Source organism: Anopheles aquasalis, chromosome 2 (genome assembly GCF_943734665.1).
Source record: "Anopheles aquasalis chromosome 2, idAnoAquaMG_Q_19, whole genome shotgun sequence".
NCBI lineage: Eukaryota > Metazoa > Arthropoda > Insecta > Diptera > Culicidae > Anopheles > Anopheles aquasalis.
The window spans coordinates 39,965,001-39,975,000 of record NC_064877.1 but is presented as its reverse complement, the minus strand read 5'-3'; the positions used below and the strand labels follow the sequence as shown (position 1 = coordinate 39,975,000).

General features: G+C 49.8%; 1 protein-coding gene across 6 annotated transcripts in view; it reads right to left on the bottom strand.

The window, feature by feature from the left end:
- Positions 1 to 9,204: 9,204 nt before the first annotated feature.
- LOC126570880 (uncharacterized) overlaps positions 9,205 to 10,000 on the bottom strand; it is an 8,884-nt gene continuing 8,088 nt past the window's right edge. For all 6 annotated transcript variants that reach the window (XM_050228952.1, XM_050228951.1, XM_050228949.1 and 3 more), the window contains exon 3: positions 9,205 to 10,000. This exon is cut by the window's right edge and continues 2,406 nt beyond it. The gene's annotated coding sequence lies outside the window, so the exon portion shown is untranslated.

The window sequence follows — 10,000 nt, the reverse complement described above, 5'->3', positions numbered from 1 at the left end:
ATGGAAAGATTTATTCAACCTTTAGTGGGAAGCACAGCGGAGTGCGGAGTCGGTGCTGTTGTTGCGCTATTGGTTCGCTTGTGAAAGTGTCACAAAATGGTGCCATTGGTTGGTCGCCACGGTTGTTGTTGGCCGGATAAATGTGGGCAACTAATTTGCAAAAGTAATTAGACGCACTTGGGGCACGACAACGAGAGAGAGAGAGGCTGAGAGAGCTCTTAAGGCAGCGCAGCCAGCGTCTGTCAACGTATGATCTAATCGATAAACTATGCAGCCATCGATCGGTGCGTTCGCCTCTGTTTGCGCTCGCGCACCACACCAACAACGCGCTGCGTGATCCTCTACCGGTTTCTTTGCTTTTTTCGGGGAGGGAGCATCGAATCGAAGTCGAATCGCAGCATATCTCGATACTTTATGTCAACAACGGCAACAGCAAACACGAAGAGGAACACGAACGAACCACAAACCAGCACCGATACTTGTTTGGAAAACTTGTTTTTCGAACTCCCGAATCCGTTGTTTGGGGCCATCTTCATCATCACCATGATCATCAGCATCATCAGCATCATCTTCAGTGGTAATGATGATCAAAGCAATAAAAATAGTTTCCCTTCTCTTCACGAGAGATCGCACCAGAGAGGGAGAACTCTCAAGGTAAGGGCTCTCGCGGGTGACTTAAGATTCTCGATTAAGCGAACGACACAAGCCGCTGCAACAGCTCCGTTCGATGCTTTCGGATGCATTTAGAGATACGACTGAAGATGGTGTGGCGTTAGAATTTCGGTTCGATAGACCGGTACCGGATACCGGTTAGTGTGAAATCTTGTTCCAGCATTTGGGTCAAATATTCAAATTAGCTCATCCAGCACACGGCGCGAAGCTCGTCCCGCTCACTTACCTGAGTGTTTATCCAGCAGCCAACAGTTGCGCTTTGTCATCATGTTACAGAAGTTTATTACCAAAGTGTATAAAGAACAATCCACAGCAATCTTTAAATCTCTTTGCAAGATTTGGTTGGAAAAAAAATCACGCTGAACGATCAGTTTGAGGTCGCGTCATGCTTGCAAACGGTCAGATAGAACCTTGAAATAAAACATGACTGCCAAAACCAGTGCAAGGAAGCTACGCGATCAAGTGATGTTCATTTTGAAAGAATTCATTTTGATAGACGATAGAAATTGCGTAAATTGAATCTTTAACAATTTCAACTTTGACCGCCAATCGTAAAGAGATGGTTCTAATTTATTTACCCCATTAACTTTGCCTCAAAGTTAATTATTTCGCGATAAACTGTAATTATGAAGAGAATACAATCAGGTTTTCATCATCATAGTAGCAATTTATCGAAAATTGTGCAAAGATGAGTGTCTACATTAAAGCAATTTTATCTTTTATTTGCTTAACAATGGACCAGCGAAAATTTAGAATGATTTTATTAGTTGCCTATACACCAGACGTGCCGTTTATTTTCCAAATTCAAACAGATAATTTTCATTGGTCAAACAATCAATTAGAAAACTCGGAATTTCGTCCAATGACAATATTTTGTGCTATTACCAAAAGGGAAACTCAAGAAATTTGACAAATATATATACAAGTCAGTTCAAATGGAAATTAAATAGAAGGTAAATGTCCTGCTCAACTGTAAATACAATTTTCGTGATGATGGCTAAGAAAATGTTCCAAAATTCATTCCATATCATATTTTAATTCGAAACCATCAAAAACCCCTTTAAAATTACACCCTCTGCTACTTTTTAACTCTTTTTGTTGCTGAACTTAACAGGCTTCATTCTCTCACTCTCTGTGCTTACCTCCCACAATGCTCGTCATCTCTCGAGCCATTCCGTACTGCGATCGTATGACGTCAATAGCAATGACACAGTACTTGAAGGGCAAAGCACTGGGGACACAGAAATAAACGAGTGCCATAAACTGTCCCACCAAACGGCCGGTGCATTACCATGAAAGCGACCGGCGATGATTTGCTGCTCCCGCGATTGTAAAACAAATGAGAATTAAAGGATTCGACCAAAGGAAAGTACAGGGCAGACAGGGTGGTTTCCTCGAAAAAAAAACAGAGGTTCTCGTTGAAGTGCCCTACCCACGATCAGTCTTGCATTCACTTCCCACGACCGAGACCGAGACGGCGGCGACGGCAGACACCACACCCCGGGACGGACGGACGACGAAGGAACGGTTGACCGTCACCGTCGACGGTCAAGGTTCTTCCTTCTTTTCTGACTTTTTATGGTTCAATTAACGTGAGTAGGAAAATCTGCCACCAGCACCTCTCTCTGTCTCTCTCTCTCTCTCTCTCACCTGTTATGCGGAACATCCACCAAAGCGGTTGCTTGAAAAGGAAGGGGGTGTGTATCTTAATCGCCTCGGTCTCTCCCTCGGCCGGTCGAATGTTAATTCGAGCCCGGTCAGTTCAGAGGCCGGGCCTTCCGTGAGGCCACGCGGTCTTGCGGCGGCGCTAAGCCGGAAAAATCTCAGCACCAATCACTTGCGCACCGATCCGTTACGACCAACCACCCCCGTGAGAAAGGGGCCTGGGCGCCATGTGCGCAAGGGGTCACGCGCTTAGAATTGAATTGAACGGCCCGAAACGGAGACGGAATGGAGCTGCTGTGTTGCTGCCGGTGTCTTGGGTGCTTCTCCGTCCACCTCCTTCGCGTTGATAACTGGAGTTTGCACCCACTGAAACCCCTCGTGGAGTGAAGGGTTGTTGTTGTTGTTTATTGTTGTGAAGGAAGCTACTGGGAAGTGCGTTTTACAGCCCGCTCCAAACAGTGCACTCAAAATGGCCGTCCTTGCCAATGGGGCAGACTAACGAATTCGTTCTTTTCGTTCTCGGAATAAAACTCCGGGGGATGCAACTGATCATCATCGTGATCGTCGTTTGTGGCGTTTGTGAGAAGCAAATGCGTTTGCCCCGTTCTCTACCGATGATCCTCATCTCGATGCTTCTCCATTTTTTTTGTGTGCAAAATTACCTTCCACCTGCAGCCAGATGCGTGTGAATCACCGTGAACCACCCTACACGCCTAGAGGGGGTGCGGGCTTTTGATGATGCGAACGATTGCAATTACGAAACGGCTCCGATGCTTAACTCTCCCCCCGTTTGCACCCCCTTTTTTGTTGCCGAGCGATGGCCCTGGATTTCCTTTCCTCTGCTCTCCTCCTCTTCATCCGTCTAGCGACTGACTGATGACCAGTTTCAGCCGGTTCGGTGCAGAGGAAGGGTTCCAATCACATTAGCCCCACATCAGGAGAAGGTTGGACGTTGTTGCTGTGCGTTAAGCGCGTGGTTGGTTCGCCTTTCTGCTGGACATATCCCCCGCACCGGATCGTGGCCACACAATTATGTATTCGATTATCGTACACGCTCGTCAATGAGCGATTGGAGCGCGACGCACTGTGCGATGGGCCGCCAAGGGACTCAAAAGGGACTGTGGTGGAACGGTGTGGTCCTCGGTGCGTGCTGGCATGTCCGGCTGTCCGGAGATAATCCAATCGGTGGGGGAAAAATAAAGTGGGAAGTGGAGAGCAGCAGCTAAGCAAACAACAACTGATTTGACGCTGTTATGCTCATGTTTCGCTCATAATCACGAATGTGTTTTCCTCCAGTCAGTCAGTCATCCATTTAAGGCAGGGAAGTTGCATTCTCGAATTAGCGAGTGAATCGCTATCGCACGTTGATGACGGCGGCAGCGGAACGTGACTCTGTTCCGGTCATTCCTGGGCGATCCTGTGATGTTTGCGTTTCGGTTCCTGTCCCAAAAACCTAACCAAAAATCTCACAGAGGACTGAAGAACCCACAAAGGCCGCTAATTTAGCCAGCACAAACTCGTACCTTCCCACCCACCGAAAAAAAAACCGAGCACAATGGAAATTCGGGTTATTAGTAAGCATTCTAACTGTTCTGGTCGATGTGCCTCGTTTTACTGTTGCTTCACCGCCATTGGCATTCCTTCACCTTGCGAGGTGATTTGTGGCCCACCTAGGCACCGGGAATTGGCAGACATTTGATAAGATCTCGTGGTAGATGAGAGGGAGAGAGAGAGAATCTGAAAGAGGCAGCAAAGTTGAGGTTGTGCCAATTACAGATTAGCAAAATGATAAGTCTGCTGCGAGCACCAAACCAAGATGGTAGCGCGATGATTCCCGGCCAAAAAAGACGCTCCATTCCCATGGCCATTCTACCTAGCATGTTAGGGCTAGCTGACTGGATCTAGTTAAACATCCCACGGAAAACCTCCGTTGGTGCTGCGCCTTTTACAAACCAAACCGCAACTCGCAGAAACCCGTTAAGTGGTACGGTGCCTCGTCCAGCGTATTTTCAGCGGCCCTCGGATGCATTCAAACAAACGCAACACAACAGACAGAGAGGGAGAGAGAGCAAGAAAGAGGGTACGTGGAAAAAAGAAGAGGGGAGGCAGGTGGCGGAGTAGAAAGTTGTGGCCGCGGTACCACGATTCCTAATTTTCGGGCCATTAATTGGTTTTCGAACCGGGCTCGTTTGCGTTTTGTACCGGAAGACGGAAGCCAGGAAGCCCTGTCCAGCCCACCGGGGGGATGACCGACTGCGTGAACGCTGTGCTGCTACCACTACCAAGTGGACCACGTGGCCATCCGTGGTGTGGCCCTTTTTTAATTAAAGCTCCAACACTCACCACAACTAGTCGCCGAATGAGTCGATTAAACAGCGGTCCAAACGAGGGGAACTGGGTGATCTGAATGGACAATGTATCATGGTAGTGGGCACAGGAAGGCCCCCCCCCCCCCCCCAAAAAAAAGGTTGATCGTTGCACCGATCGTCGGCAGATCATAAATGAATTTACAAATTAAACGGGAAACTTTCTGACTCGGTTCCAATCGAGCTCCCCGTGCGCTGGAAGTGACCGGAAGCGTATTAACCTTCCGAAAGCGAAAGCAAAGCACACACGCGGACGATGTAGCTTCCTGCGCTTTTGGATGAAAGTAAAACCGTACGCAAAGGTGGCCATGTTCCGTTTGGGTTGCGGCTGCGATCAAGAGATGAAGAGAATGTGTGGTAACTGAGTTCCTAAACGATACTCTACAATTCTTACGGAGAATTGAGCACTACAAAGCACAAAAGATCAATCCCTCGCAATGTAAGTTTCTTTTGCGCTGTTTGCTCAGTATTTTCCATATTTCAAATTTCTAAACATCAAATTTATATGCACGGCGATAATTTATGGAGTTTTCAAGTTCTCAATCTCTAAAAGAGAAAGTTCTCATAGCTCTCTGTCGTGCTAGAACTCGCTTATATGCACGCGTGATAATTCCCGACGCGAAAGTACAAATCATCTTTATAGACCCTTCACTTAGCCACTGCACAAGGTGACCAAAAGGGTCCTAAAAAAGAAATGCAGAAATGCAACAAATCCATTTCCAACTTTCCATCCAGCATCCAACCGGCCACTTCATCTCATATCTGCAAACGTCATGCGCCGCCATCGGCGGTCCGCTTCGTCATCTGATGATGGAGTACAGGCTGGCAACAACTCAATAACCGCACACCGCCGATGATGGCCAAACCTCAGCGAAGGCTCGACACAAAGGTCCACCCTGCCCTTCAGTGATCCATTCCATTCCGAATGCTGGCTAGCTGGCTGGCTAGCAGAGTGGTTTGGCACTGGCAACTCCAACCCTCCCCGGGGGCGACTTGATGCCACGTTTCGGGTACTTTCGTGGACAACAACGCCATCAACTGAGTGTATGTGTGCACGCCATGGCCATGTGTGTGATCGCGTTTGCGAAAATCACGTTTCGCCATCGCAAGCAAACCAACAACCAACAACATGGTGGCTGGATGAAGGCGAAGCAGGTCAGGCCAGGCGCGATCGTCGTCGTCGTCGTTCTCAAAAGTAAGCCAACTGGGAGGCTGGCTGCTAAACCGGTATGTGCGCACCACACACTCGCGCACTACCACCACCATAAACACGAGCTCGATCGTTACTTGAGGCTCGCTGAACCTGATTCTGGCCGAAGGAAAACCTTCCAGCCAGCCAACCATCCAACACAGACTAATGGCGCACACATAGACACGGACGAGCCCGTTCCCGCCGCCCCCAAGGGCCCCTCCGATCCTGTGGAATGTCGTTTGGTATGTTTCGTCGTCGTCGTCACATGGTTGCGGCCGCATCACATCACAATCTCCACGGCTATTCGTTTCTCTTTCTGCCTCTCGCATGCCACGCGAGCGAGTGAGCGAGCCACGCGTCTGCACCCATCGCCAGCGCCATCGAGCAAGTGGACGCAACCCCTTCTTCTTGGGGTTTCGATCATGCCACTTGCGCCGCTTGTGAAGAAGCCACAAGATTCTCCTTGATTCCCAGAGCATATATTTGGCGAAATCATGAGTTGCGATCCAACATGTCACACGGTGTTCACACCTTTCTGTTCAGACAAATCGCCGGAGTTTCTGCATTCCGAGCTGACAAAATGAAGAGAAGACTTCCTAACCCTAAGGCCTAACGTCCAATTCACGGCGTTGGCCCCGTTGTCGGCTTCGGTGGAACAGGTTTCAACACATTCCCGGCTCGTACGCTGCCAGCAGTCAGCAATTCAAAACGATAACGACAGCCACGGCGTGATGCGGGTTCCCCTTTTTCAGCGACAGAGGCACCGCAGCAGCACCGGGAGAATGATCATTCGGTTTTATCGGAACCCTGCCAGCCACTAATTAGGTCACTCCACTGTGATGGGCGGTTTGTTGTTGCCGATCACGCAGACACGACGGCATGTGTCCGCATCCGAAAAGGGCCAGGTGGCCACCGGTACGCCACCAAATTGCGTCGTCGGATTGCGGTACTCACTATCGAGCCACGCGTGGTCATGGCTTGTTTGGATTGGCCGTTGTCGCTTGACAACCACGTCAAATGTACGTCTCCTCAATGGAACAAGAGAAAAGAGGAAAAGAAAATGTTTCGGACGAAGGAATTTGGGGACCATTTCGGTGTCCCCCCCGGGGGGAGGGAGACAAAAAGTGGGAAAAGAAAGCGAGTTTCCTCCCCAAGTTTGCCTCTCTCTTGCTACCGCTTTAGCGACGCTCGATCGAACGATCGATAAAAGGTGCTAGTCCCCCACGGTGCACAGAGCTGGCGGTGCAGACACACCCGGTGGCCAAAGGCATTCCAAAGAGTAGGAAAATCTGCGCTCGCACACAGGCACACGCACACGTACGGTATGTGTGAGTGTGACAAACACAAATAGTCGATGCTGAGGCCCCCCCCCCCCCCATCCCAACTCCAAAACCAAATGTGCGGAGAAACTTTCCAATTCTCATTCCACCGGCAACCTGTCAAAGCTGCTAACCGCGATAGTGTCCCCCTCTCCCTCCGAACAAGCGAGCTGGCCTATTCCGGGCAAATTCGGCATTCTTTCGGCTTCCGCGTCCCACCATGGCCTAGAAGAAGAGTAGTGTGTAGGCCAGGGGTTCCTCCAAAATAGCTCCAACCACAGACGGGGACCAGCACCAGTACGATCGCCATCGATCGATCGATCGATCGATCGATCGATCGATCGACGGATACACGCACCTGTGTGTCCGGTTCGCCTGTCCGGATCGGTGCCGTCGGTTGACGATTTCTCCGCCACATTTGTCTTCCACCAAAGTGCGCCGTGCCAGGTGGAGGAAAGAAAATGCCAATGCGATGCTCCATTCGGAGTGGCCAATGATGCGTGCAGAGACACGGAACCGACGAGAGAGGGAAAGAAAGAGAGACAGAGAGAGAGAGGTGGAAACGTTTACCTCGACAATTAATCACAGCATGAATTCCTCTCCGCGATCATCGACCACCACCATCATCCGGCATTTCATTCACAACTTTCCGGAAAGGTGGAAAGGGGTGACAAGGTTCCCCTCGCGGGGAACCGGAGACCACCCTGACCAGCACTGAAGCTGGGAAAGAAAGTATTTTTCATTTCGGTGAAAACGGTGTTAAGTGACAACCGGCGAGACTGGCCACGATGACCAATCAGGGATAGTGACGGTGGTAGCGGTGGTGCGATATGCTTCGCTTGCTCCCTTCGTCCCTCCCCCCGGAGTCCGTGATCGATGTCCCGAGGCCGTCCTGTTTCCCGCAATTGCAAATGGGTAATTGAAACGTGTTGGATATCACTTAGCGGTTGTCGCGCGATCGCACCAGGGGCCTGTGTCGCTGATAATGGACAGCAAAACACTTTCTCCCTTTTGGCCTTGCGGCTTGTCGCCGTCGCGTAGACCGTTTACCAGTAGTTGTCCAAAGGCCAGACGCCTTGGTACAACATACTTCAACGACGACGGCGCTACTAGCGATGGAGTGGCCCCAGCGCCCCGGTTGATGCGCTTTTCCATTGAAGCAACAGACCACTCGACGACGAAGACGATGGTGGCGATCGGTGCGCGGTGATCGGTGATGGCAGGAAGCGAATGGAACAACGGCGGTGGCTGCGATGGTGGTGGTCACTTGAAGCTCAAGGAAACTACTCTCCCATCGAGAGAGTGATCACTTACGGCGATAATTTGGGGGATAATCAGCCTCATGGGCGGCACTGAAGGCATTGTGGCGCTTCTTTCTTTTGCTTTTATCGCGCGATCAAGCGAACGAATGGACATTGGGCCGCGGGAGATTTTTATCAATCCATCAAACAGCAGCAGCAGCAGTAGCAGCAGCAACAGTCGCGGCAGTGAAAAGTGAAATCAATACGCATCGAAGCCTGATTTCGTTTTTGTTTCGCAACGAAAGACGAATGCAGCTGCACGATAAAAAGACTCCCAAATTGCTCTTCAAATGATAGACGCCACGAAGAAACAGAAACTTGACCATGGACCCACCAAGAAAGGAGAGAAGTTGCCAACCGGCAATCGGTTAAATGAGGAAGCAGGAACCAATGCACAGCATGGCCGCAATGCACCACCATTGTGTTTTCTGCGGGGAAATGATAGGTTGCGCCACACTGCGGTCATCATCATCATCATCATCAGTAATCGCGCTGCAATCGTCTTCGTCGTGGTCGCTAATATGCTAATACATGCAACCGGAACTAAATGTGTGAGATGATGCAGGTGCTGGTGCAGGACAAATCGACGTCGCCGGTCCGGACGGAATCTGAAAAGAAACACCAAACGCTCCACTGCATCTCTGATGGTGGGAACCGTCGGGGCCAACCGAGAAGACACAAAGAGCGAACGAGGAGCTGGAATGCCATTAGGTCCATGACCATACCCGAGACGCCGCGAGAGAAGACTCTGATTTGCATTTTCCATATTCGAGTATTTTGTATTTTGCTTTTGGGGGGATTAAAATAAACAGACATAACAATCTAATACGCAGTTTTCCGTCGCTTTTCTACGTCTACCGGGCCACCTGCCGGGGGGGGATTAGTCGATAAAAAAAAAACAGATGGAAGAGAAATTGAATTCTTGCTGATGATCTGCTGATGGCCGCTTGGACCGGACGGACCGTCAGTCCAGGATTGATCTCAATAATAATGGTACATGCTCTTAACTGCTATACATCGGATCCTTGCATCCATTGCTTAAACGCTACCGTTGTCTATGTGCCCCGTTTGCGACTTCATTTGTTTTTTTTATATATATATAAAAGAACGTAACGTGCTCCCCTGGCAAAGACCTCATGTTAATCTTTTCTGCGTAGTGAAGCTACCAGATGCCGCCCTTCTATGCCTTCCTTCTGATTGATTCCCTAAGGTCCCCTACGATGCTTTCCAATTCTGGTTCCCCTGGAGCCACCACCAGTACCTTTTCCCTTAGGCAACTCATGTCTGGTTCTGACTTATCAGCTCATCAGGATTGTGCAGCTTTTCTTTTGTCCTTTCACGCATCAAAAACACCAAAACTCCAGCACAAGTGCCAGACAATCCCCTGTGGAGACTGTTTACTTCGAAAGTGGTTACCTCCCCAACCCCCCGCGGGGGGGGAGAGATCATCTTTCTCTCGATCACTCTCACCTTTTTCCGACCTGC